This window comes from Canis lupus, chromosome 3, assembly GCF_048164855.1.
Source record: "Canis lupus baileyi chromosome 3, mCanLup2.hap1, whole genome shotgun sequence".
Taxonomy (NCBI): Eukaryota; Metazoa; Chordata; class Mammalia; order Carnivora; family Canidae; genus Canis; species Canis lupus.
Window position 1 is genome coordinate 36,067,873 of NC_132840.1, and position 26,822 is coordinate 36,094,694.

General features: G+C 39.2%; 1 long non-coding RNA gene across 1 annotated transcript; it reads left to right on the forward strand.

Moving 5' to 3' along the window:
* Positions 1–6,511: 6,511 nt before the first annotated feature.
* On the forward strand, positions 6,512–16,054 carry LOC140624707 (uncharacterized). The gene is made up of 3 exons (XR_012024177.1): positions 6,512–6,666; positions 10,235–10,359; positions 15,152–16,054. It is a non-coding gene; the product is annotated as an uncharacterized lncRNA (long non-coding RNA).
* Positions 16,055–26,822: the final 10,768 nt, after the last annotated feature.

A 26,822-nucleotide genomic window follows, 5' to 3' on the forward strand; every position in this document is an offset into this window, starting at 1 on the left:
TGGTGGGGGTTGGGGGATGCAGAGGAGGAAAGAATCTCAAGCAGACCATCCCCTGAGCATAGAGCCTGACATATGGCTGGATGAGGGGTTAGACCTTACAACCCTGAGATCATGACCTGAGCTGAAACCAAGAGTTGGTTGCTTAACCAAATGAGCTGCCCAGGTATCCCATACCTGCTTTAATTTTATACACACCTATGAGGTCATTGAATTTCTTCTGGCATAGGCAAGATATTCCTGACTTTTTTAAAAAAGTAAATAATGGAAAAATTATAGCATTTATATTCAGCATTTTGAATCCCAAGTGTGTCGCTAAGTGGTTATGTGACTTTTTGGTCAAGTTGCTGTGTCTCCCGAAACCTCAATTCCAGATTTGATACACTGAGAATCGCAGATGTTATACCCAGGTTGGTATGGGAATACAATGGGATAATGAATGTGGAAATCCTTTGAAGACTGAAATGATTCTTTTTTTTTTTTTTTAAGATTTATGTATTTATTAGAGACAGAGAAAGCACGAAGTGGGGGAGGGACAGAAGGAGAGAGAATCTCAATCAGGCTCCATGCTCAGCCCCCACTCAGGGCTCAATCTCATGACTCTGAGATCATGACCTGACCCGAAATCAGGAGTCAGACGCTCAACAGACTGAGTCACCCAGGTGCCCTTGAAGTGACTCTGTTGAAAAATAATCTTTAAAATATTCTGAGAAGATATACTATTATTATGTTATTTATACTATTAAAGTGATCAAAGTTCTTCAAAGTCTGCTAGAGTTTAGCAGACTCCTCGTTCAATGCTAGGACTTGATAGGAATGTGAGTTCAGAGGTCTGCTCTGGTATTTCCAAAGAAGACAGAGAACTATTCCTGTAAAACATTTGGGAATGTATGTAATATTAGGGCCACTATGTGTGGCTGCATGATTTCAGAATCTCCATTCATGTGCGTCTCTGTGAAGCCCCCTGACTCTGTGTAGCAGGATGGTCATGGTTCACCATGCAGTTACAAAATGAATGGAAGGCCTAAGTGTGGAACACCTAATAAATTCCATGAGTGTTTCAGGAGATATATTAATAATGAATTCCTAAACTGTCTACATTACTCTTTATCATTACTAATAGTAAAAACATGAAGAAAAAGTGTTGAGACAAATATAAGAAGACATTACATTAAGACATTACATTACATTAAGAGGATACAGGTAACTAGAGATAAAGTGAGAGGTGTGGATATAGACAGATGCATCCTTCCTTGGCCTAAGTGCTTCCATCATTTTATTAATGTAAGTCTGGGTCTCATTCTTCAATAAGAGGTGTTTCAAAACAAAGGTACAGTCATACTGTGTTAAAAAGTCTATGTCTCAGTGCTGTAGTTTTCATCTCCATGACTTATTTATTTTGTTGTTTTTATTTATTTGTTTGTTTATTTTTATTGGAGTTCAATTTGACTTATCTATTTTGTAACTGAAGTTTGTACCTCTTAATCCCCTTTATCTAGTTCACCCATCCCCCACCCCCCTCCCCTCTGGTAACCACCAGTTTGTTCTCTGTACTTAAGTCTGTTTTTATTGTGGTTTGTCTCTTTTTTTCCTTTGTTCATTTGTCTTGTTTCTTAAATTCCATATATGAGTGAAATCATATGGTATTTGCCTTTTTCTGCCTGACTTACTTCACTTAGTGTAATATCCTCTTGGTCCATCCATGTTGTTGTAAACGGCTAGATCTCATTAAGATTGCGATAATGTGGTCTGGTGTCAGATGATGACTACATTTATTGTGCTGAGCACTGAGTAATGCAGAGATTTGTTGAATCATTTTTTTGAACCTGAAACTAACCTAACATTGTATATTAATTATACTTCAATAAAAATTATATATCCCAATGAACAAACCATAATATCTAAAAAATACATGCAAACATATTACATAGGTATTTTTAAATACATAAATACTGCACTACACAACTTTTCTTATGTGACATAACTGTTATGCTTACTTAATAGTTTGTCTCACCAATGTAGCTATTCATTCAAATAAACATCAATTGAATATTGACTCCTGTTAAGTCCTAGGAATAAAAATTCTCCTCAAGATGCTCACAGATATTCACTGTGGGTCCTAAGCCTCCCAAGAAAGCATGCAGTAAACTGTAAATGTGATTATGTGGAATCTAGCATGCGGGTGTTTAAGCCTCAAAAGTAAGAGGAAGAAAGAGGAAGGAAGGAAGGAAGGAAGGAAGGAAGGAAGGAAGGAAGGAAGGAAGGAAGGAGAGAGAAAGAAAGAGAAAGAAAGAAAGAAAGAAAGAAAGAAAGAAAGAAAGAAAGAAAGAAAGAAAGAAAGAAAGAAAGAAAGAGATCATCCCTAATTTCATGGGGGTAAAATCAGCTTCAGGTAGGAAAGAATTAAGACACATGAATCAATTTGGGGCTGAAGTTGATCTTTCCATAAGAGGTATTGTTTCAAGTAGGACTTACTATCAAATGTGTTTCATCCCAGCCAACAGGAAAAAAACTCATAAAGCTCTTTGTGAGCCAAATAGAAAGCCATAACTGCTGAAAGGAGAGACCCTTTTCATTCCTGGCCATGGCCACTGACACCAGGAAGGGATGAAGCAGCACTTCAGGAATAAGCCCACCAAGGGCCAAAGCAGCAGGACCACCAAGATGAAAACTACATCGAGGAGCCCAGGGAAACAGGCGAATGCCTGGAGACCTGGAATCCTAGCCACTTAACTAGGAAAGGATAATAATATTAAAAGTAGTCCCAGGACACCTGGGTGGCTCAGGGGTTGAGCTTCTGCCTTTGGCTCAGGGCCTGATACCAGGATCAAGTCCCACATAGGGCTCCCCATAGGGAGCCTACTTCTCTCTCTCTCTCTCTCTCATGAATAGATAAATAAATCTTAAAAAAAAAAAAAAAGGTAGTCCCATAGTAACAAGAAGGAAAGTTTGCATAAAGAGCTTTTGTTGTCTCTCAGTCTCTTATAAGAATGCTAAGCCTGTTTACCTTAATAAAATAAAAGGTCTTCCCTTTTTTATAATATTATTTAAACTCAATTTCCCATTGTTTTTAATTCAGCTAGTATGATAGTAATAAAGAAGGCATTATTTTGTAGTTGAATCTGGGCAAGGTATTTTGTCTGATGCCCTAAACTTTGGGTTGGAATGGAGAAAACTATCCCAGGGTAGTCACATGTTAAAGTTTATGTATGCCCTTGGACATTCTTTCTAGTCATCCTCCTAGGATAATTAGTAGTTACTCAGATTCCAGCATTTGATACAGAAACTCTCTCTTAAAGTAGGGAAGGAAACTCAGAACAAAATATTAGGGCTAATGTCTGAGGAAGTTTCTTAACCCTTAATAGGCATGTGTTTGAGGTTTTAATTTTGGAGGAAAGTGCATGTCTTCCCTGAATTACCTAAATGATTCACTTGATTACACTTACCTAAATGATTCACTTGATTACACTTGATATTGCGAGTGTGGAGTCAGATAGGCTGTAGTACTTGCTAGCATGTGTGATCATGGCCAAGTTACCTCAGCTCCCTGTCCTTAAATTTCCTGATCTGTAAAATAAGAAGAGTTAGCTTGGTTTTATAGTGTTCTGGCACAGATAAATATAGAATGTACATTGAAATAAAATGCTCCGTTCATGGTAACTGTTTTATAATTCAGTACTGTTTCACGTTTGGTAACTAATTGAAATGCTCGAATTTCTAAAATGTATAGACAAAAGAGAAAAATAAATGTATTATTCTGTATCAGGTAAATAGATACTTCGAAACAAAAAGAATGAAAGACAAAAAAACACAAGACTGAGAGCTCATGTAAGCCAATAAAAATCTTTGTCTGAAAAAGCTTGAGAGGTTGTCTAAATTTTTCCTAGGCTTTGTCATCTGACCTCTAGATCATTTGATCGCATCTAAGCAGGAGGAAGGGTGATAGAATCTAAACCCCTCCTCTTTGCAATGTACAAGTTGCAAAACTGGTCTGAGGCTTGGGATTGGGAGGCCAGGACATGCAAGCACAATGGAATTAGCGATTTGCTATGAAGTTGTATCCTACAGATCGTCTTACAGGGGATGATGAAAAGCTGAGGGCAATTAACAATAGAAAATTAGCTGTGGGGATCCCTGGGTGGCGCGGCGGTTTAGCGCCTGCCTTTGGCCCAGGGCGTGATCCTGGAGACCCGGGATCGAATCCCACATCGGGTTCCCGGTGCATGGAGCCTGCTTCTCCTTCTGCCTATGTCTCTGCTTCTCTCTGTGTGTGTGTGACTATCATAAATAAATAAAAATTAAAAAAAAAAAAAAAAAAAAAAAAAAAAAAAAAGAAAATTAGCTGTGAAGGCCAAAGAGCATCTTTGGTATCCTAGAGACCCCTTTTCTCTTGTAATGAGAAGCAGAAAAAGCTAAAAACTAAACTCAGAATTGAATAGATTTCCTAGCTTCAAAAACAATTGAATACATAATGCAAGAAGATCTATTATGCCACTGTCAGGGCCCTGGTTGGGAAACCTGGGAATCCTGACACATGAAATAAGGATATCTGCATATTTCTTGAAGATTTTTGTTCTACAGACTTACCTAAATCCTCAGAGCCTGCAAAGGTAGCCTACTTCTCCTCATTATGAGTAATACTGTCTTCATAGAGGAAGATATTCTAGACACCTTTCCTCCACAGTGCAACTGGGCCCAAACCACCAAGTTAATAGGAGTGACAGCCACGTTCATGTTGAGCCTGATAAGGGAGAACAGGGCCTATACACCACAGGAGCTGTGAGAATCAGATTTTCCACATGGAACCAAGGCGTACCTGAGTGACTGGATCTTGAGAATATCTTATCAAAGGGGCTGAAACTTAAGACTGAATAAAGTAGAGTTTATTGATTTGGGGGAACTCTCTTGAGATACTGGGTTGAGTACCCTTCCAAGACACTCAACGGACAGTACAAATTCAATGCAACACTGGCAGAGGAAAGCGGTGGCTTATGCTGAACTAAGTTGAAATGCTTGAATTTTTGTAATTCAATGAGCAGAAAGAATGCAAAGTTCAGGCAATGAGCACACTTGAGTAGACCTATCATGTGAGGCTGAAAAACCCATCAGAGGATTTTGTTCCATGGAAGTCCCATGGATCATGCAATTTACCAAGGCCATCAGGTATAGGTCAGTGAGAAGCATCAGCATCACTAAGAAGTCTAGTGGTGGCTCTCTTGAAGACAAGTAGTAGTATTTAACTACCAGAAGCCAATGGTTCACAATGATCGTAATGATGGGCCAAACCCTTGGCCTGCAGGGTTGTAGAGATGGTTAGTAGATCACAGTGTCCCTAGCGCAATATCAATAGGCAAAAAAAAAAAAGGCTGCTTTATGTCTCCAATCAAAAGAAAGCAAGAATGGATATGGAGCACCTGGGTGGCTGAGTTGGTTTAGCATTCAACTTTTGATTTCATATCAGGTCATGGTCTCAGGGTCATGAGATCAAGCTCTGCACTCAACATAGAATATGCTTGAGATTCTCTCTCTCCCTCTTCCTCTGGTCCTCTCCCTGCTCACACACTATCTTTCTATAAATAAACAAACAAACAAACAAACAAACAAACAAAATCTTTAAAATAATAATAATAAAAAAGAAAGAAAGAATGGATAAACAGAGGACTGCAGAAAGTTTTCTTAATAAAAATTCATGATTCCTTGTTCAGTTTCTAGACCTGTGCCAGGTACAAAATTTGGGTCCATTTTATCTTATTTTTTATTTTTTAAAATAATTTATTTATTTATTCATGTAAGACACACAGAGAGAGGCAGAGACATAGGCAGAGGGAGAAGCAGGTTCCCTGTGGGGAGCCTGATATGGGACTCGATCCCAGGACTCCAGGATCATGACCTGAGCCAAAGGCAGACACTCAACCGCTGACCCACCCAGGTGTCCCTGGAGTCCATTTTAGTATAGGTGCAAGTCATAAGATAGAAACTACACAGTGATTTAAACAAGGGAAGTTCCATGTAAAAAAAATGATAGAAAAGTAACTATAAGATATATATAGACCTTGGAGCAGAGAAAGAGTAAGCAAGGCAGGGACAAACATATACAGGAGTTCAGACCTCACTGGAGAAAGCAGAGTTGCAGTTCACTGGATAGTGAAAAATTCTCTGACTTTTCAGATCAGAGATGGTCTACAGTCACTAGGCATAAGCAAGTCACAACCTGTGGCTGTGCACAGTATACAGAGAAAGCTACTTCCATAAGGGAGCTAAAAATTAATGGGCTTCAGTGTATCTTTTTTCTTTTCTCTGTAAGTGCAGAAATACTTTCAAAAGGATCTGTCCCAAAGGACAGTCCTTAAATGCTTCAGTAATTGTCAAACATCATAGCCACTTAAGTTTCTAAGGCACTTGCTTCATCTAGCAGTTCATCACAATCAACCACAGCTTGATTAATTGTGATCTCATTGTATGCAATGAGTTGTGAGCCACCCACTTCCCATCAGCAATGTGCTCAGCACTGCACTCAGGACCAGGGAATGACCAATCTGATTCCCAAATCCTAACTTTCTGGGGCCATTCTCATCCTCTGTCAGTCTGGGTCCAATCAAGAGACAGAAACCACACTATGATTTTTTTTTTTACTTTTTATTATTTTTTTCACACTATGATTTAAAAAGGGTAAGTACAATATTAAGAATAGTTAGGCTATGATCAAAGAATAAGTATAGGATACAAAGGTACTCTAGGGCTGAAGGGAAAATGCCCAAGGAAGGACAAACTTCTATTGAGGGTGTTTTCCTCCAATGGCTGGGGTTCAGACTTTGTCAGAGAAGGCATGGTTGCAACCCACTAAATGGCAAAGATGTGTGCTGGCTTCTTAGGCCAGAGCTGGTCTAGTTTCTGGACTAGCAGGGAGACAATCATAGAGGATGGTTGCCTGCAGTGGCCAGTGCAAATGGGATGCCTGGAGAGCACAATGTCTATGTCAGTAAAGCCACATCGCTGTCAGGTATGTCTAGAGGAGAGGTAGAGACCAGCAGAAAGAGGTGGGATGCTGGTGCTGGCTAGAGGCTTGGAGGGCACAATATCTGTATCGAGAAGGCCCTGGGAAGATTGTTGGGCTAAGCTTGGAGCATTCCTTGGAACATTCTGGGAGCAAGACTGGGTCAGCACCACCGACCACATCACTTGTTGACAGCACAGCAGCCAGAATGAGTGGAAGAAGCTCTTTAAAAAAAAAAAAAAAAAAAAAAAGATTTTATTTATTTATTCATGAGAGACACAGAGAGAGAGAGAGGCAGAGACACAGGCAGAGGGAGAAGCAGGCTCCTCCCAGGGAGCCTGATGTGGGACTCGATCCTGGGACTCCAGGATCATGCCCTGGGCTCAAGACAGGTGCTAAACTGCTGAACCACCCAGGCATCCCGTAGCTCCTTCTTCCTGTAATATTCCTCTAGCCCCTGACATTGAGAAAGCTTAGCATGTTGCTCACTGTAAAGGATAAGTACTTAAAAGAATTTCATCCATTATCATAGAGTAAGTACTGAAGGGTAAATTTGGAGCTGAGGGGTAATAAATTAATAAGTAGGACACCACTAAATAAAGAGGTGGTTTGTCTCCAGGAAGAAGGACCCTGAAACACCCCAGCAAATATGTACTCATTTCTCCTTGTTCTTTCCCAAGGGATGAATGGCCATTGGCTTGGGTGACTGTAAACTGGGGGAAGAGAAATACCAATACATTTTGAAAACTACTGGAACAGTGTCTAATATTTGACATTGATACTGTGAGGGTTAATTTCATGTGTCAACTTGGCTAAGCTATAGTGCCTAGATGTTTGGTGTACTACCAGTCTATGGTGTGGTGAAGACATTTTTCAGGTGTGGCCTAACATTTAAATTAGTAGACTTTGAGTCCAGCAGATTACCCTCCATAATTCCGAGTAGTCCTCATTCAATCAGTTGAAGAGCTTAAGAATGAAGACTGAAGTCATCTTTAGGAAAAAGGAATTCTTCCCCCAGGCTGCCTGTGGACTTGAGCTACAATAGCAACTGTTCCCTGGGCCTCCAGCCTGCCAGTCTTCCTTGCAGATGTGCCTGTTGCTATAATCACATGAGCCAGTTTGTTAAAATCTCTTTCTTTTGGGACGCCTGGGTGGCTCAGTGGTTGGGCACCAGTCTTTGGTTCAGGTCTGATCCTGCATCCCGGGATCGAGTCCTGCATCGGGCTCCCTGCAAGGAGCCTGCTTCTCCCTCGTCTGTGTCTCTGCCTCTCTCTCAGTCTGTGTCTCTCATGAATAAATAAATAAATAAATCTTTTTTTAAAAAAATCTCTTTCTTTTCACATGCACACACACACACACACACACTATTATTTTGTTTCCCTGAAAAACGTCAACAAATACAAATACCTAGAAACTCAGGGTCATTGTAAACCTCTGCAGAGTGGATGCAAAAGTAAACCAGGCAATAAGTAGGTTTGTGGCCAAAGTATGGCTTAAAATCAATATATTAGGTATTTGCACTGACCCTGTGGCTTTTTTCTCCAATTCCTGACTGTATAATTGAGATAGAATTACTTGGTATTTGGAGTAACCCTTGGTCTGTAGAGGTAAGAAATATGGTAGTAACTAGGCCAAGTAAAAACCTCTGAAACTGCCCTATCCTCATCCCTAATCAAGATACAAACAACATTGTATCTAAAGGAGTATGGAATGGATTAGTATCAGCCTTAAGGATCTCAAGGAGGCAGGGATGGTGGCCACAACCATATTTCCCTGTATCCAGCCAGTCTAGCCTCTGTAGAAACCAGGTGCTAGATTCTGGAGAATGACAGTAGACCAATGCAGGCTCAACCAAGTAATATCCCCAATTTCAGCTAACATGCTAAACATGGTATCTTCTTTTTCTTTTTTTTTTTTTTCTTTTTTTTTTGGTAGACTCCAAAAAAAAAGTCTGTGTGGAGCCCAATGTGGGGCCCAAACTGACAACCCCAAGATCAAGACATGAGCTGAGATCAAGAGTCAGACACTCAGCTGACTGAGCCACCCAGGCGCCCCCTAAACATGATATCTTACTTAGAGTTGATTAATTCTGGCCTTAGATACATGGTGTATGGCCATTAACATAAAGAATATATTATTTTCTATCCCAATCAAGATAGAGGACCAGAGGGACGTGTGGGTGGCTCAGTGGTTGAGTGTCTGTCTTGAGCTTGGGGTGTGATCCCAGGGTGCCAGGATCGAGTCTCACATCAGGCTCCCCACAGGGAGTCTGCTTCTCCCTCTGCCTATGTCTCTGCCTCTCTGCCTCTGCCTCTCTCTCCTTAAAAAGAAAAAAAAAGATAAAAGACCAGGATCAGGGCAGCCCTGCTGGCCCAGTGGTTTAGCGCCGCCTTCAGCCCAGGGCATGATCCTGGAGACCTGGGATCGAGTCCCGCGTCAGGCTCCCTGCATGGAGCCTACTTCCCTCTGCCTCTCTCTCTCTCTCTCTCTCTCTCTCTCTCTCTGTGTGTGTCTCTCATGAATAAATAAATAAAATCTTAAAAAAAAAAAAAAAAGACCAGGATCAGTTCACATGAAATGGACAATAATATACATTCACAGTTTTGTCATTGTGCTATGTTAGGCTATCTGACATTAATACAGTCCAAAGAGATCTGAACTTCTGGATGTTCCCCAAAATATCACATTAATTCATTACAGTGACAGCATCATTCTGATTTGGCAGGATGAGCCAGAATTGACTAGCACACTGGAAGCCTTGATAAAACACATGCATGTACTCTAGTAAGTAGACAATACATCCTGTGATCATCCAGGGAGCTGTCATTTCAGTAAAGTTTTTAAAGCTCCAGTGGGCAGGTACATCCCAGAACATCTCCTCCAAAGCAAAAGACAAATTGATGCATCTTGCACCTTTCCATGTTCGGTGGCTTCAGAGTCACTTTGATTTAGCTGAAACCTTATTCTTTCCAGGCGACCCCAAGCCAACGACAAACACAGTGAATGCATGTTATGGATTGAATGTGTCCCTCACCCACCAGTTACATATTGAAGCTCTCACTCCTAAGGTGGTGGTGCTATGGTCTGAGTATTTGTGTCCCCACCAAATCCATCCATTAAAATACTAATGCCCGATGTGATGGTAGTAGTTAGGGCCTTTGGGAGGTGCTTATGTCATGAAGGGGAGGTCCTTGGGTAACGAAGGTGGAACTCACACAAATGCAATTTCTATTCTTTTAAAAGAGAGAAAACAGAGTTTCCCAGCCCTTTCTGCCATCTGAGGACACAGCATGAGGTCTATGACCCAGAAGAGGGCCCTTATCCAACCATGCTGGCATGCTGATCTCAGGCTCCCAGCCTCCAGAACTGTGAGAAAAAAAACGTGAATTTCTGTTGTTTATAAGCCATCCAGTCTGTGGTTTTTGGTTCTAGCAGCCTGAACAGAGTAAGAGAGATAATGTGTGGAGATGAGGACTTTGGCACTAATTAGGGTTCAACTGAGTCATGACCATGGGGCCCTGATAATATGACTAGTGGCCTTAGAAGAAGAGGATGAGAGAAATCTCTCTCTCTCCTCACAAATATAGAGGAAAGTCCACATGAGGACTCAGGGAGAAGGCAGCCATCTGCAAGCTGAGAAGGAGTTCTTACCAGGAACTGAACACTGTCAAACTTTGATCTTGGACCTCTTAGCCTCCAGGCTCCCCAGTCTACCAGTGTGTTATGGTAGCCGTAGCACTGGCCATTAATACCCAACCAGAACTCTTAATCTTTGATCTGGAGCAACTCGGTAGGCTGATGAAGACTTAGTCAGATCTGCATTACAGTCTTTATTGGTAACAATTCAAAATATCCATGGTTTGTCATTTTGTTTTTTTTTAATATAAGCAAATACTAGCACATATATTTGAATCCTCTCCTCCCTTTCTTAGGTAAATGGTAACATACTATGTATGCTTTTTCCTCCCTGCTTCTTACACTTATCAGTATATTCTAAAGATAACTCCACTATAAGACATAGAAATTTTTATTCTTTTTAGACATCTGCTTGGTACTGTATTATACGAAGGTGCACAGGAGGTTCCTTTAATCCCTTATTGTTGACACTGGGTGGCTTTCAGCAATTTTGTCATCAGTTCACCTTTGGGATGGAGTCTCAGAAGTATAACTGCTAAGTCAAAGAGCAAATGTAAATGCACTGTGAACTGGCATTCACACTTTCGTTGGCCAGGAAGCCTATTTCTACTCCTAAATTTGCCATTCTCCTTCAAGGCATCTCTTTCCATCCAGTCAAGTCAGACATCTGGAAATTTCCTCCGACCTTCCTTTTATTTCCTACCTCCATCAAAGTAGACCTAAAATATTGTGTGTGGGTTTTTTTTTTTTTTAAGATTTACTTATTTATTTATTTATTCATGAGAGACACAGAGAGAGTCAGAGACATAGGCAGAGGGAGAAGCAGGGTCCCCACAGAAAGCCCAATGTGGGACTCAATCCCAGGATCCAGGATCAAGTCCTGAGCTGAAAGCAGATGCTCGACCACTTAGCTACCCAGGTGCCCCAAAGTGGGCCTAAAATTAAAATAATTTACCTTCTAGGGATTGGGTTCTCACTTTCAGCCCTGAAATCCAAGGCTTTAATTTGAACTCTTGTAAACTCTTTAGACGTATTCTCTTCAACATTACATTATTAGTGTCTTGGGGCACACATACATTAGAGTGTAATAATAGGAATCTGACATGGCTGGAAGGTCAGAGAATGCTTGCATTAAGAGAATGATTCCTGAACTTACACCTGAAGACCAAGCAGACACTGACTAGAGAAAGGGCTTTCTAGGCAGAGGGGAAGCATAGCCTAAGGTAGTGTGGTAGGAGAGCATGTGAACAATAGGAGGAACTGAAAGAAAGCTAATGAATTGAGGCACAAAGTAAAAGAAAGTAAACTGGAGAGATAGATAGAGCCCAGCACATGTGAAGTTTGTAGACTAGATTTGGGATTCCCTGTTTTATTCTAAAAATAGATAGACACCGTTTAAAAAATTTAAGCAACAGGGTGACACAATCAGATTTGGGGATTGAAACCATCATTCTGGCTACCGGGGAAACAAAAATTGGATTAACCCAGGCAAAAGACACTGATAGAGGGTGATGGCAGTGGTAGTGGCAAAGTAGACAGATTCAAAAAATATTTAAAAATAGATTTAACAAAGGGGCATGTGGGTGGCTCAGTCAGTTGGACATCTGCTTTTGGCTCAAGTCATGGTCCTGGGGTCCTGGGATGGAGTCCCACATCGGGCTCCCTGCTCCTGGGGAGTCTGCTTCTCCCTCTCCCTCTGGCACTCCTCCTGTTTATGCTCTCTGACTCTGTCTTTCAAATGAATAAATAAAATATTTAGTTTTTAAAAGATTTTATTTATTTATTTGCAAGAGAGATAGCAAAAGAGAAAGAGAGTATGAGCACCAGTGTGGGAGGGGCAGAAAGAGGAGAGAGAAGCAGATCCCCTGCTGAGCAGGAAGTCCAAGATTGTGACCTGAGCCCAAGGCAGACACTTAGCTGAATGAGCCAACAAGGCATCCCTAAAGAAAATCTCAAAAAAAAAAAAAAAAAAAATTAACATAAAAGAAACGAATTAAAATATTTTAGAGTCTATACAAAGAGACAAGGCTTAGCAATAGGTTGCTTAAGGGATGTCTCCCCTAACTTTGTTCCTGCTCCTATGACTTCATGAACACTGATCACTGAACTAGGGAATCTGAAGAACAACCAGGTTGGGCAGAGTGGAAGATAGGGTGGAAATCTAGAGTTGGATTTTTGGACATGGTAAGTCTGAAGTGCTTTTGAAATTCTCTTTCTCTCTCTCTCTCTCTTTTTAGTACAAAAAGGTGTTTTTATTAGAGCTCAGGGAAAGGACCTGTGAGCAGAAAGAGTAGCCTGCAGTGCATTTGAAATTCTAAGATAAGATGCATTTGAAATTCTAAGATAAGATTGTAAGCACTAGGTGGGAAATAAAGCAGAAAGGTCTGGCTGATGATATACATTTCTGAGTCACCTGCAAATGACATACTTTGGAATCACGGATCTATATGAGAATGTCTCAGTATGTAATGAGGAGGGGGCAGGCCTATATCAAGTCTTGAGGAAGGACTGATGACATTCACCTTGGGAAAGAGGAAGAGTACAACACAAATGTAATAAAGAAATAGCAGCATGTGGGGGTGGGGACAGGGCATTAAAAGGAAACTGGGGAAGGAATGGTTAAAGGAGAGACTGCTTGGTTGTGTTGATTGCTGCTTGAGGATGGCTTAAAATGAAGCCGTGAAAAATATGATCATTGGATTGAGTAACTGAGTCATTAGTAACTTCCACAAGGTCAGTGTCAGAGAAGTGATGCAGGTGGAAGCCTCATTACAGTTTGCTGAGGAAAAGATAGAAGGTGAAAAAATTGAGATAGCTTTCTCTTCAGAGAAGTTTGACTGGGAAAGCAAGTATAGAAGTGTAGAACCAGCTCGAGGCCAGCATGCAGTAAAGGGAGGTCTTTTAAAGGTAGGAAAGTGTTTTGAATTCAGGTGGGAAAGAACAAGAGGGATTATTGCTTCAAGAAGGAGGGGAATAGGGGTACCTGGGTGGCTCAGTTGGTTAAGTGTCCGAGTTGGGCTCAAGTCATAATCTCAGCGTCCTGGGATCAAGCCCTGCATGGGGCTCCAGGCTCAGCAGAGTCTGCTTCTCCCTCTGACTCTGCTTCTGCCCCTCCCCCTGCTCATGCGCTCACACACTCTCTCTCTGAAATAAATAAAGTCTTGAAAAAAAAAAAAAAAGAACGGGGGCGGGGGGTAAAAAAAAAAAAGAAGAAGAAGGAGAGGACTAAGGAACCAAGCCCCTGAGAAGAGAAGGCCAGAGGGAATTAGATCTTCACTGAGGAATTGGCTGGCGATAGAAGGGACACTTTACCAGATGGAATAGGAGGAAAGGAGATGATGGCAGGCACAGATGGACTTGTTGATCTAGTAATAAGATGATCAAAGAGTGCCCATCTGATGGTGTCTCTTTTCCCAATTAAGTTGGAAGAGATGTTGTTGGGTGAAGATAGCAGTGGGGATGAAAGATTGAGGCTTGAGAGACTGTGTGAAACAGATACCAGAGAACTCGAAAGTGAGCTTATAAGAGAAATGTGGTATGATGATCCCACAATATTGACAGCTCACTTTAACTTGTCAGTTGGCATGACCATTCTTCTGTATTTAACACCTTGTCTTGTAAATTAATGCAAATTGATCTCTGCAAGAGTTTAGTCTGAATTAACCAGATGATGGTTTCAATTCTCCACTTATGTCTTACTCTGGATCTCCCAAAAGCAGAGCTCAAAACAGAGGGTTTACGTGCCCTCATTTTATTGAGGAGTACAGTCCCAGAGAAGGAGAGTGAAGGACAAGGACAGCAAAGCAAGGATGGTGGGAAAGCCAAAGTGAAACAGCACATGCTAGTGCTAATTGTTGCAAAGAGCTATTGATTGCTAGATTCAAAGACTGGGTGGGTTCTTAAGAATTAAGACATGCTGTGTGTCAGAACTACCCACTTTGCAGGCCAGGGGGTAGAAAGGAGAAAGATTTTATCCACTGGCTACGATCTATAAGATCACAGACTCAGTCCCTGCACCCTTAGGTTGCATATTCTGGGTGCAAGTGGATCCCTAGTAGGAAGCTCTGGAGTGGGAGGACAGACATGAGAGGCAGGGCAGGAGGTGAAGTGCTTTCAACTTTGGCCCATGTGAACTTTGTCAGAGCTCATACAGAGCTGGCATAAGAAATAGGTACATTCAAAGAAGTATCTTATATAACTTATAATTGGCAATATGACTTACTGATTTGACTAAAGTCAAGTAACTCTTCAGAAACACAGACAAAAATGGAAATGAACTCGCTGTTTCTAAAGGCATTAAGAGAAGTCCTCTCACCTGGATGGTGAGCTGATCTGAAATTTTAAGATGCTTCCCATATAGCAGGAGAATTTCAGGTTTGCTTTGGGCAGACTTACACAGGAAATAATTTTAAAATCGTTTCTATTTTTTAAATTGTTATTATTTTAAAATTATTTAAATTTTTACTTAAATTTAAAATGTAAAATTATTTAAATTATTATTTAAAAGTGTTATTATTTTAACAGGGCAGGAGAATCTTGTGGATTTTGAATGAGGACTTTTTTTCCTGAATCCTGAAGCTTCCCTGTTCTGCCATCTAGTGTTCACTGGTGTCTCAGAGGGTCATGTGTAAGGAGTTTCTTTATCTGTTTCTCAATGGCAGTGCTACCAACATTTTGTGGCAAGGCAATTTCTAGTTGAGGGATTGCTTCTGAGGTATTTGGGGATGTTTATATTCTTGTCCCCCACCCACATCCCCCCAGGCATTGTGGGCTGAAAACACTCCCACATGTTTTCAAATGTGCCCCAGTACCCTAACCTTTGAAAACCACTGCAGGAAGGGTTAATGGTGAGCCCCTACTTTACACGTGAGAAAAACAGGCTTGGAGACACAAAGAAGCAAGTTCACGCTACAGATATGCACTGGAGTAGGTGCTCCATAAACAGAAGTTCTTTCCTAACTTCCCTCTGTAGCGGGTATTTAAGTCACTTACTGTAATAGGACACAACTTATAAAATATTCTATTGTCACAGAGTTGTATTTCATAAAGTGAGTTTCACTTGTCAAATCACCATGCTAGCACAGTGTTAGCACTTTGTTAGCAAAGAGAGAATAAAGGATAGATCCAAGAGAAGTCACAAAACATGAAAAGCATTGAGAATTTGAGCAAAGATTGTAGGAAGAAATTATAAATAAGCCAGGCTATTCAGCCTAGAATTGGAATGAGGATTTGATACTGGCCTTTTAGCATATGAAAGATTTTCACACAGTGAATGAAGTGTATATGTGACATGCTATATAGTCAGAGATGCTGTGAGTTAATGTTATTTGCAACAGGGTAATGTTTGTAGAGAGCTCAAAGCTTACCAAGCACTTTCATATATATTATCTCATTTGAATAATTTTTATAGCAGTGAGTTGAGTTTAAAATGGCAATTATGTGTATCTTGTTCTTTACATATGTAAAAGATGAAGGAAAAACAATCATTACTGATAAAAATGAGAGAAAGGACTACTAGATATAAACATATTCAATGATTCAGGTTTTATTTATTTAAAAGCTTTTATTTATTTACTTGAGAAAGAGAGTATGAGTAGGAAGAGGAGAAGAAGTACAGGGAGAGGGAGAAGCCGATTCCCTTTGAGCAGGGAGCCTGATGTGGAGCTCGATCCCAGGACCCCAAGATCGTGACCCAAGTGAAGGCAGACACGTAACCAACTGAGCCACCCAGATGACCCAATGATTCAGGTTTTAATTAGGTAGGAAGATGTGAGTTCATATGGGCAGGCCCATGCCTGACCACCTGACATCTGGGAAATTCAGGGAATTGGTTAATTTAATGAATATATAAAGTGTATCTCTCTCTCTTTCAAATATAGATAGATAGATAGATAGATAGATAGATAGATAGATAGATATACATATATAACAAGATGTGGCTTGCTGAACAAACCAACAAACCATCAATCAAAGTGAAATCAAATTCAAAGAGAAAGTACCCATGCATGACATATTATACACTATCACTGAAAACAAACCCCAAATTTTAGAAGACAATAAAGTTAGGAACCAAGATTATTGGGAACACATAAAGCACAATGGAAAGACAAAAAAGATGACATAAGAGAAAACCCTGGGGAAAAAAGAGAGTCTTGAGAAGAATTCCCTATGAAAAAACAATTGCATGCAAGCTGCAATCATCTAATTCACTATGCATGAGGAATTGCTCATCCTATTACCTACGTATGTTAGCCCAAATAACTAGAAATAGCATTAGTGGTAAGAACAATTGACTATGTATGGTGCATGAATATGTGTTTTCATAGTTATATTATCTGACCAACTTTTAAAGATTCTATTTATTTATTTAGAGTGGAAGAGTGCATGAGCTGGGGGATGGGGTGCAAAGGCAGAGGGAGAAAAAGAATCTCAAGCAGACATGGTGCTGAGCACAGAGCCTGACGTGGGGCTCGATTCCACAACCCTGAGATCATGATCTGAGTGGAAACGAAGAGTCTGACACTTAACCAGCTGAGCCACCCAGGCACCCCTTGACCAACCTTTAAATCCAGGAATTACCTCCAGTGATGGTGCTATTATGCCTTCCTCTTCGGCATTATTCATTCAACAAATAACACATCTATTATGTGCTAGGCACTCTTTAGGCACTGGGGATACAGTAGAAAACAGAATAAACATATTCTCGCTCTCATGGAGATTACTTTCTTTTCTTTTAAGATTTTTTTAAGAGTTTATTTATTCATGAGAGAGAGAAAGAGAGAGAGAGAGAGGCAGAGACAGGCAGAGGGAGAAGCAGGCTCTTTGCAGGGAGCCCGATGTGGAACTTAATCCCGGAACCCCAGGATCATGCCCTAGGAGAACACAGGCACTAAACCGCTGAGCCACCCAGGGATCCCTGGAGATTACTTTCTTGAATATGTGTGGGAGGTGGGGAGGGGGGAAACAAGAGATAAACAAAATAAAGAAGTAAAAACATTGCAGTATGTTGATGGTAGTCGGTGTTATGGAGATGGTAAAGCAGGGAAGGATGGTTGTGAATGCTGGGGCATCAATAAAAAAACAACATTTGTTGCTAAGGATAAAGTATTAAGTGAAAAGAATAAGATGGAGGGGTGCCTAGGTGGTGCAATTGGTTAAGCAACTGACTCTTGGTTCTTGCTCAGGTCATTATCTCAGGGTTGTGAAATCAAGCCCTACATGAGGCTCCACACTCAGTGTGGAGTCTGCTTAAGACTCTGTTCCGTCTGTCTCTGCCCCTCCCAGCTCTCTAAAATAAATAAATAAACAAACAAACAAACAAATAAATAATAAATAAATCCTTTAAAATAAAAGAAAAAGACTGAAAACTGCATATAAGTAAATTGCCTATTTTTATGTAAAAATAGATTTAATACAATATGCACAGAGAAGAGAATCAAAGGGAATATTCCTATATGTTAAAATGATTATCTTCTTGGTCGATGAAACTTGAAATGATTTTTAAAGTGCTTTTCTTTTTTTTAAAGATCTTATTTATTTATTCATGAAAGGCACAGATTGAGAGAGAGAGAGAGGCAGAGCCAAAGGCAGAGGGAGAAGCAGGCTCCATGCAGGGAGCCGGATGTGGGACCCGATCCCAGAACCCCAGGATCATGCCCTGAGACAGAGGCAGACACTCAACCGCTGAACCACCCAGGAGTCCCAAAAGTGCTTTTCTTTATATCTTGCTATTTTGTTAGTTTTCTATGTTAGCATGTATTACTTTTACAAATCAGAAGCAATAAAAAGTTCTAGTCTTTTTTCTAAATATGTTTTTTCATCTCCACCAAGAAGAACAGTTCATACCCAACATAATATATTTGTGTTAGATGTATAGAAGAATCATTTTCTAGAAAGATAAAATAAAACCTGCATGAAATGCCCAATAATATCTCTTGTCATGTTTCACTGTTCTTTCTACTAAAATGTTATCAGTTTTTAAAGTCTGAACTCTATGCCCTGATTTCTCTCCTGTCATTCATGTACTGCTTAGACCAACTCATAAGATGCTGAGCACTCATTGTCTTGTATTAGTAATCTCCCTTCTAGAGACAGTGGCTAAAAACACAGATTCCAGAGACAGGCAACTTGAGTTTGAATTACTTCTTGCTACTCACTTAGCTGTGTGACTTTGGCCAAGTGGCCTAATCTTCCTGTGTTGCCTCTTCCTCACACAGAAAGCAGGGCGTGCATAATTCCTGTCTCGTAGGTTATTGTGAAGAAGAGTGAGTCCATCCATGTAATAGTGCTTAGGACAATACTTGGTATATGTTAAATGTTATTCGTTATGATTCTAAAGTTAATTTTCCAGACAAGGACCACATTTGATATTTTTCTAGATTGTTAGCTCCACTAAGCATAGTGCTTAGGAAATGCATCCTATCCATTTTGTGTCTCTAGGACCTAACATGTGGGGAACAGGTAAGATTTGATGTGGGGTAGGAGAGAATAAAATGCCAAGCAGTTTTATATATTATGCTTGTAATTCACTCTGTTATTCTTTAAGGTAAACAGCATATATGAAAGCTGAGGCTCTGAGAATTTAAACAACTTGCCCAAGATCACCCTGCTGTTAAGTGCAAATTAAATCCATGTCTGTTTGACTCTATTCATTGTACTCTGTGTTGGAAATAAACGTGAATAAATGGATGAGTGAATTTGAGAAGGATCTGGAATTGTCTTTTGAGCTCCTCCTGTGTTTATTTATTTACCGCTGTATTCCCAGAATTTAGCACAGAGCCTACTTCACAGGAAGAGCTCAATAAATATTTATTGTTAAATGAATGAATAAATAAGTGAAGAAAAGGACAAAGGAAAAAATCAAGGAATGAATAAGCAAAATGTCATCTGAAAACGTAATTTTCTGATTTAATATCCAGTCTCTTATATTCAGTATATGACAAATTCATGATAAATGCTTCTATTCAGTACCTAGAGAAAGTGGAGGAAGTAATTCATTACCTATTTGTTACATGTACAAATTCAGACCAACTGGCACACAATTACCTGTGGTTTTATTTTTATAAAATGAAGAAGTAATAAGTCCCCAGCTGTGTAACCATAAACTTTATTTGTTTGGCTGTGGGTTCATGTGGAATAGGCAAAGAGATTCAAAAAAATTCACATAGTTCATCCCAAATATATTTTCTCTTTTGATTCAAGGAACTTTGGGAAAACATTTTTGTTTATATTTTAAATTCTTGTATTCCCCACCCCCACCCCCAACCCTGCACCGGCCTCAAATCAGCGTCAAGCTGGCAAAGGTCTAGAGGGACTCCTGGAGGGACTATTACAGATGCTTCTTTTGATTCAAACTAGTCTCCCACTTCCTCTTAATATAAGCACGGGAGAAACACCATAAGTTTAAGATAAAATGGATTTATTTATAATAACATGTCAACATGATAAAAACACATTAATATATCTGCAGGGTACAATGAAAAACTGCTGCAAAAATCAGCTGTAAAAATAATTTTCATTTAGATTAAAAATAGCAGATAGTTTAGGAATGAGCCAATATGTGTTTTTGTGAAGAAAGTTTATATCCCACTGGTGCTTATAAAACATTTCTCAATTTATAAAAATATGCTTTCTTGCATGATTTTAGAGTTTATAAAAATACTTATGCTGGAAACGGCATAATATCATTATGTTTTATATGCTTACATTCTCTCCACCCACACTTGCAAATCTGCAACATTAGAATTAATTTTGGAATAGGGAGGTTAGGTTGCTTTGAGATTAGCCAAATAGCTATAATATGCAAATACTATAGAGCAGAAATATAAACAAGATGAGTGTTAGTCACAAAGGATTTTAAAATTTTGAGATCTACTACTAATGCACAATATTGAATAAGAAGTCTTTCTCAGTGGTAGAACTAGAAGCTTGCAACAAATAAGGATATTACTAATGTTTGGTGTTATTATTTTTAGTATCTGGGTGTACAGTTATATATAATATAGTCATAGGCATATAACATGGTTTCCTTCCTTTATTTCATTTCATATGGCCATTAGTGGATAGTAAAAACTGTCTGAAGCATTTCATAAGCCTAAAGTTCTATTTTATTAGGATAAAACTTTTTCTTCATGTCAATCTCTTCATTGAATTGGATTATGGGCAATAGATTTTATTGTAAAAAATGAATCCTTTTAAATTTTATGATATATGGGGAATCATGACAGATACATAATTACTAATTATTTATACAAACATACAGACAGACATACCTGTATGTTATTGACTGGCTCCTAAATATTTGCATCCTGTGCACACATTTTGGTACAAAAAGGTAGACATTGTGTTAAGAGTGATAGTAATAGTGCATATCCTACAATATATGTATAGCATTTGCTTGTTTTGAAAGTCGCTACAAATTCCTGCCTTTTATTTATATTGCTTATGGTTTTTTGCACAAGTATGATGATAAGGTTGACTCTTGTAGTAGTTATTTTTTGCTGCAGTAACAAGCAACCCCAACAGTTCAGGAACTTATACTAATAAAGATTTATTACATGCTTATGAAGCTTTGATGGGCTTTGTGTGTGTGTTTAGTTCAGGACTATCTAAAGAAGGCTTTTCTTTTGGCGGAGGTCAGAAGCTCAAGAAGCCAGACTGAACCATGAAAGCATATTTAATACCTCTTCAAGGATGGGGTGTGTGTTACATCTGCTCACATTGCATCAGTCAAAGTCACATGGCCAAGCCCCTTGTCAATGTGGTAGGGAAGTATATGCTTCCTTCCTCAATCCTGGGAGAATTGAGCCCGGGCAAATACTAGTTGAAAAGCAATACAATCTGACTTGACTACAGGTTAAAAAGCCAAGTCATACCTGCAAGTTATAAAAAGAGCTAAATACTAAAATAAAATTATAGATTTAAGTAAAATTTTTATATTTCTTTGGAGAACTACCTACAAAAGACGTGATTATTTAGGAACCAGAGTGGAAGTTTAGAGACAGCAGTTGGATATATTAATTGAATCTAAGAAGGGACGAAACAAAACATATTAATTTTTTTCTGGGGCTTCGTTAGCATGTAAGCTTACCTCTGTCATTTTACTTATTACCATGCTTTCTGATCATTCATTTACGAAGATAGGAGTAGTATCTATTATCTTTACATACCCAGAGCCTAGTAAAATCCCTCAACTTTACTAGTACTTGTCGTAAGCACTCAATGAATCCATGCATACATAATCCAGAATATGCTGTTCTAATTTTTTCTTTCTTCTTCTTCTTCTTCTTCTTCTTCTTCTTCTTCTTCTTCTTCTTCTTCTTCTTCTTCTTCTTCTTCTTCTTCTTCTTCTTCTTCTCCTCCTTCTCCTTCTCCTTCTCCTTCTCCTCTTCCTCTTCCTCCTCCTTCTCCTTTCTCATTCTCATTCTCATTCTCATTCTCATTCTCATTCTCATTCTCATTCTCATTCTCATTCTTTTTCTTCTTGGAGAGAGTGAGCCTATGAGTCATGGGGGAGGGATTGAGGGGGACAGAGAAGGAAAAGCAGACTCCATGCTGAGCATGGAGCCCTAGGAGGCTGGGTTCCATCTCACGACCCCGAGATTATGACCTGAGTCGAAACCAAGAGTCAAATGCTTACTGATCACCCAATACAGTACAATCACCCAGGACCCCCTTGTTTCTTTTTCAATGCTAAAACTATATAACATGGGAGAATGAACATATTGGCTTCTCTCTTCCCCATTTTCATTTTCTACATGGGACTTTTCATTTTTTCCTTCCCCCAGTGAGGTGATTTTATTTTGAATAAAATAAATTGAACACACTTGGGTTAGTATACCTCAAGTATTTTCCTGCAGATAAGCTTTGTGCACATACATGTGTGTGCCATTGTGTGTGCGTGTGTGTGCATGAGAGAGAGAGAGAGTGAGAGAGAGAGAGATCTGTATAAATGGTTTTTATACCTTTACCAGGTATCTTTAGGGTATTCACTGTTCATTTACTATATTACTGATAAAAATCTGTTCTTGAAGTGGCTTCTTTCCACATTTATTTCTTTTGTGATTTGCTTACTGGAAAAACCTTCAGAGATTCACATTATGTAGTTATGGGCCTGTCAGGAGGACTATTACCATTCTAGCACAGTTAAAAATATTTCAAATAGGTTGTATAATGTAGTCACTTCATAGTAAATAGCAGACAACAATATAAAAGAATGAGAAAGTGATGATAATTCAAAAAAGAACATGGAAACAGTAGAATGCAAACTGGTTTCTATTACCATTCAACACATATAATAAACCTTTCAATTTCTATAAAATTATTGTTAAACTCACTCGGCTCATTGTGTATTTTTCATAATTTAAACTTCACACTGAAGTCACGAAGTGTTTTTAAGTGAAGTTCATATGAAATTGCATCCTTGCAAGTCATCCAGAAATAACATAGAGATATCATCTCTGCAATTCCCCCTGCTTCTCCAAACCATGACTTTCCAATTCTATAGCTGATATTAGAGAGATGAAGTATGTGACAAGAGTAGAAAATATTATTTTTATGTAGCTACACAAAAGGAAACAATTTGCTCATGATTTTTACATATGCATATCATCTTACTATAGGAAACGTAATTGTTTATGACAAAACTTTTTTAAAAGATTTTATTTATTTGTTTATTTATTTATTTAAAAGAGAGAGAGTGAGTGAGTAGGAGAGAGAGAGAAGGAGCAGGGGGAGGGGCAAAGGGAGAGGGAGAAGCAGGCTTCCTGCTGAGCAGAGAGCCTGATATGGGGCTAAATCCCAGGACTCCAGGATCATGACCTGAGCTGAAGGCAGACACTTAACTGACTGATCCACCCAGGCTCTCCAATGACAAACCTTTTGAAGACTCAAATGGACATGATTTCTTAATACGAGTGACCTTGGCTTTTTTGTATAGGTTAAAAAGTGATGGCAGTTTAGAGACTAGATGAATTATCCAAAACTCACAGATTCATGAAATATCAGATTTATAATGAATATTTAGAAGATTTTTTTAGAAGATTTTAATTTAGAAACTAACACATATCAAGGCAGGAATAGTAAAGTGACTCAAAATAGTTAACATTTGAAATCTCAAAATTCTTGGCTTAATCCTGAGAAATATTCACAATACAATAAGATCAAGCTGTTTTTAATCTGATGCTTGAATCTGTGTTAAGTATTCTATCAGATACAAACTCAGCTAAGACTTTGACATAAAGCTATAATATAGAGCCCTCAGCAGCAAAGTAGTGAGAACATAAAATTCTTGTAGGGATTTATTTTTTAATTTATATTTGAAAAATGTTCCTAACAGATGAAAAAAAGTAAGGAGCTATTCATAAAACCTTTGGCTTACTTCCACAAAAATGTTCCATTTATTGAACAGGAAATAAGGTGTAGAATGTACTTTTAAACAAACTGAGAATTCATTTCTCCAATTTATAAAAGTTATTTATTCCTTCTATTACCAATCCAAACATTTCCTCATCTGTACCTTTCAAGAGGCTTGACTTTTTAAATGAAGCTCAAGAAAAAGCGTTTATGGCACTCTCTTTCTTGAAGAAGAGAAGAAAAAGCAATCTCTTTCCATGATGATAAATTCAAATTGGTAACAAAGTTGGGGGTTTCTTGGGGTTACAGGAAACTTGTCAGGGGGGCATGTTTCAGGTTTATTCCTTTTTCAGGCGAAAGCCTGGAGTTTGCCAGGGTGCCTCCAAATTTTGTAGAATAAATTTTATAGTGGTGGGGAGGAGCGGAATGTTGTTGAGACTTTCAGATTTTGGATGGAGTGGTCGTAGAAAACAGGTAACTATAAAAACGCAGGACAGATTTAACTAGCAAACTGGTTGAGGAGGCAAACGAGGCAAAGTAAGGAACAGGTGGTGAAAGTTAACAACAGGTGTCTTTCTGAGTAATGCAGAGAGCATTTGCAGCAGGAATTCAGGATTGAAGCTAAGTTTGGGATTTAAGAAATACAGTCATTCTTGGGATTTAGAAACAAGGATTTATTAAAGGCAAGTTTGATTAATTCTGTCACTCTTTCTTAAACAAAACAAAACCACCCCCTTGCCTTCAGGTTGTTGACTTTCAGCAAAGCAATCACCACTTGATTTTAGCTTTTTCCCTGGAGGCATCACAAAGATACATTAGATTTTCGAAAGAGGGAGTAAAGGGCAGGAAGGGTATATCATCAGACTCATTTTTACAACCCCATGTTTCTGGGAGTATTTATGTCATAGGCAATGAAAATTGGTAACAAAAATCAAATAATGTCTTTCCCATGCAACCAGAGAGAGTTTGGTGGGAAAAATTGGAGGTGCCATTTTTCCTTCACAAGTTAAAAAAGAATAAGTCAAAAAATAATGACTTGGTTTTAAATCATTTCATGGGTACAGGTCTTCTTGAGAAGGTAAGAGCCTAAGGGTGTTATTCACGGGATACTTCTTTCATATGTACCAGAAACTTCTTGAGGCTGAAGTGACATTCTGAAAAAATAGCATATAACTTACCAAAGAATTCCTCCAATGATTCACCTTTACAATAAACCTAACAATAGTTACCTGAAAAAAGCTATATTAAAAGTGGTTGTAAGTTTTGTAAAAGAATTAGAATCAGACCTAAAACAAAAAAGAAAAGCCTCCAAATTTATTTTTGTTGTTGTTCCCCAAATGAGACTTGAAAAAGATCATAAAAGGCTGGAAATATACATTTAAAAATATAGAGGATGATAGTTACTGAGGGTGATTTTTTTTTCCTCCTGAGGATAATTTTAAAGCCCATCTTCCAAGAATACAGCTGAAGATTGCTTTGAATTCTTTTTTCTTTTTCCTGGAAAAACTCATGAGAGATGCTATGATACGTTTCTCATTATACATTATGATTTTAAGCATTTCCTTATTCTATGTCTATAGCCAAGTATGCCTGACATACTGCACTTTATTACATAATCTATGTGATATCAAGTGGATCAAATAATGGAAGAGTATAAGAGCAGGATCACAGAGGGGAGTCCAACCACATGCTCACTTTCTGAACACTGGCAAGGAAACCAAAGCATCAAATTTGCAGAGACAGGACATCCTCCCTACATGACTTCTCCCTTTATCCCAGTGACAAGAGAAGCTTTCTAGGGATACTAGGATGATCACACAAAGAGGAAAAACAAAGTGGAGGAAATAAAAGCTGCCTCTAGTCTGCAAAAATGGAAGATGTTCCCTGAAAAGGTGAGAATTACCTGCGCGGTAGAAGAAGCAGAGAGACAAGCACACCAAGACAGCTGAGTAGCCCAGCTGAGTAGCTGAGTTAGCCCTGTAACTGCTTATAGCTGCGTGGGGATAGAACCGTCCACATGGTGCTCAGTCCTTCTCCTGAGACATTTGTTTCAAGTCCTGCATTGTAAGGGGCAGTAAACTAAAAGAACAAAATCACCTTTTCAATTGTTGAAGAGTTGTAGTCACTGGGAGGAGAACATTTAAAAAAAAAAATCCTTCCTTTTCAATTTTGAGGATAATGAAGGCAGCAGTGGGCACCAGATGGAAAAGCAGTGCTGGGGGACACGGGAAATGGGAATTGATGTAGGAAAGAGAGTAGGGTTGGGAGCTGATGGCTAAGAAAGAATTCTTGAGATATCTTTGATGCAAAAGGTGATTTTATTAAAGAGGACAGGACCTGTGGCAGAAAGAGCTGCACCAGGGTCATAAGGAGTGACCCATTATAGACTTTCAAGTTGGAAGGGGGTTAAGGATAGCATAAATCTCTAAAGAATTTGGTAGCAAGGTTTCCAGGACCTTGAGGGGGCTGGCTACTGTTGGGAAAGGTCATTTATTGGGACGCCTGGGTGGTTCAGTGGTTGAGCGTCTGCCTCTGGCTCAGGGCCTGATCCCAGGGTCCTGGGATTGAGTTCCACATCGGGCTCCCTGCATGGAGCCTGCTTCTCCCTCTGCCTGTGTCTCTGCCTCTTTCTGTGTGTCTCTCATCAATAAATAAATAAATAAAATCTTAAAAAAGAAAGAAAGAAAGAAAGAAAGAAAGAAAGAAAGAAAGAAAGAAAGAAAGAAAGAAAGGTCATTTATCACTGTCTAATAAAGCCTGAGTCATGAGACCCTTCAGATGTATATCGGTGGGTCATAGGCTTGTGGGATGATTGCCAACACACATCTTTGAGGGGAGAGAT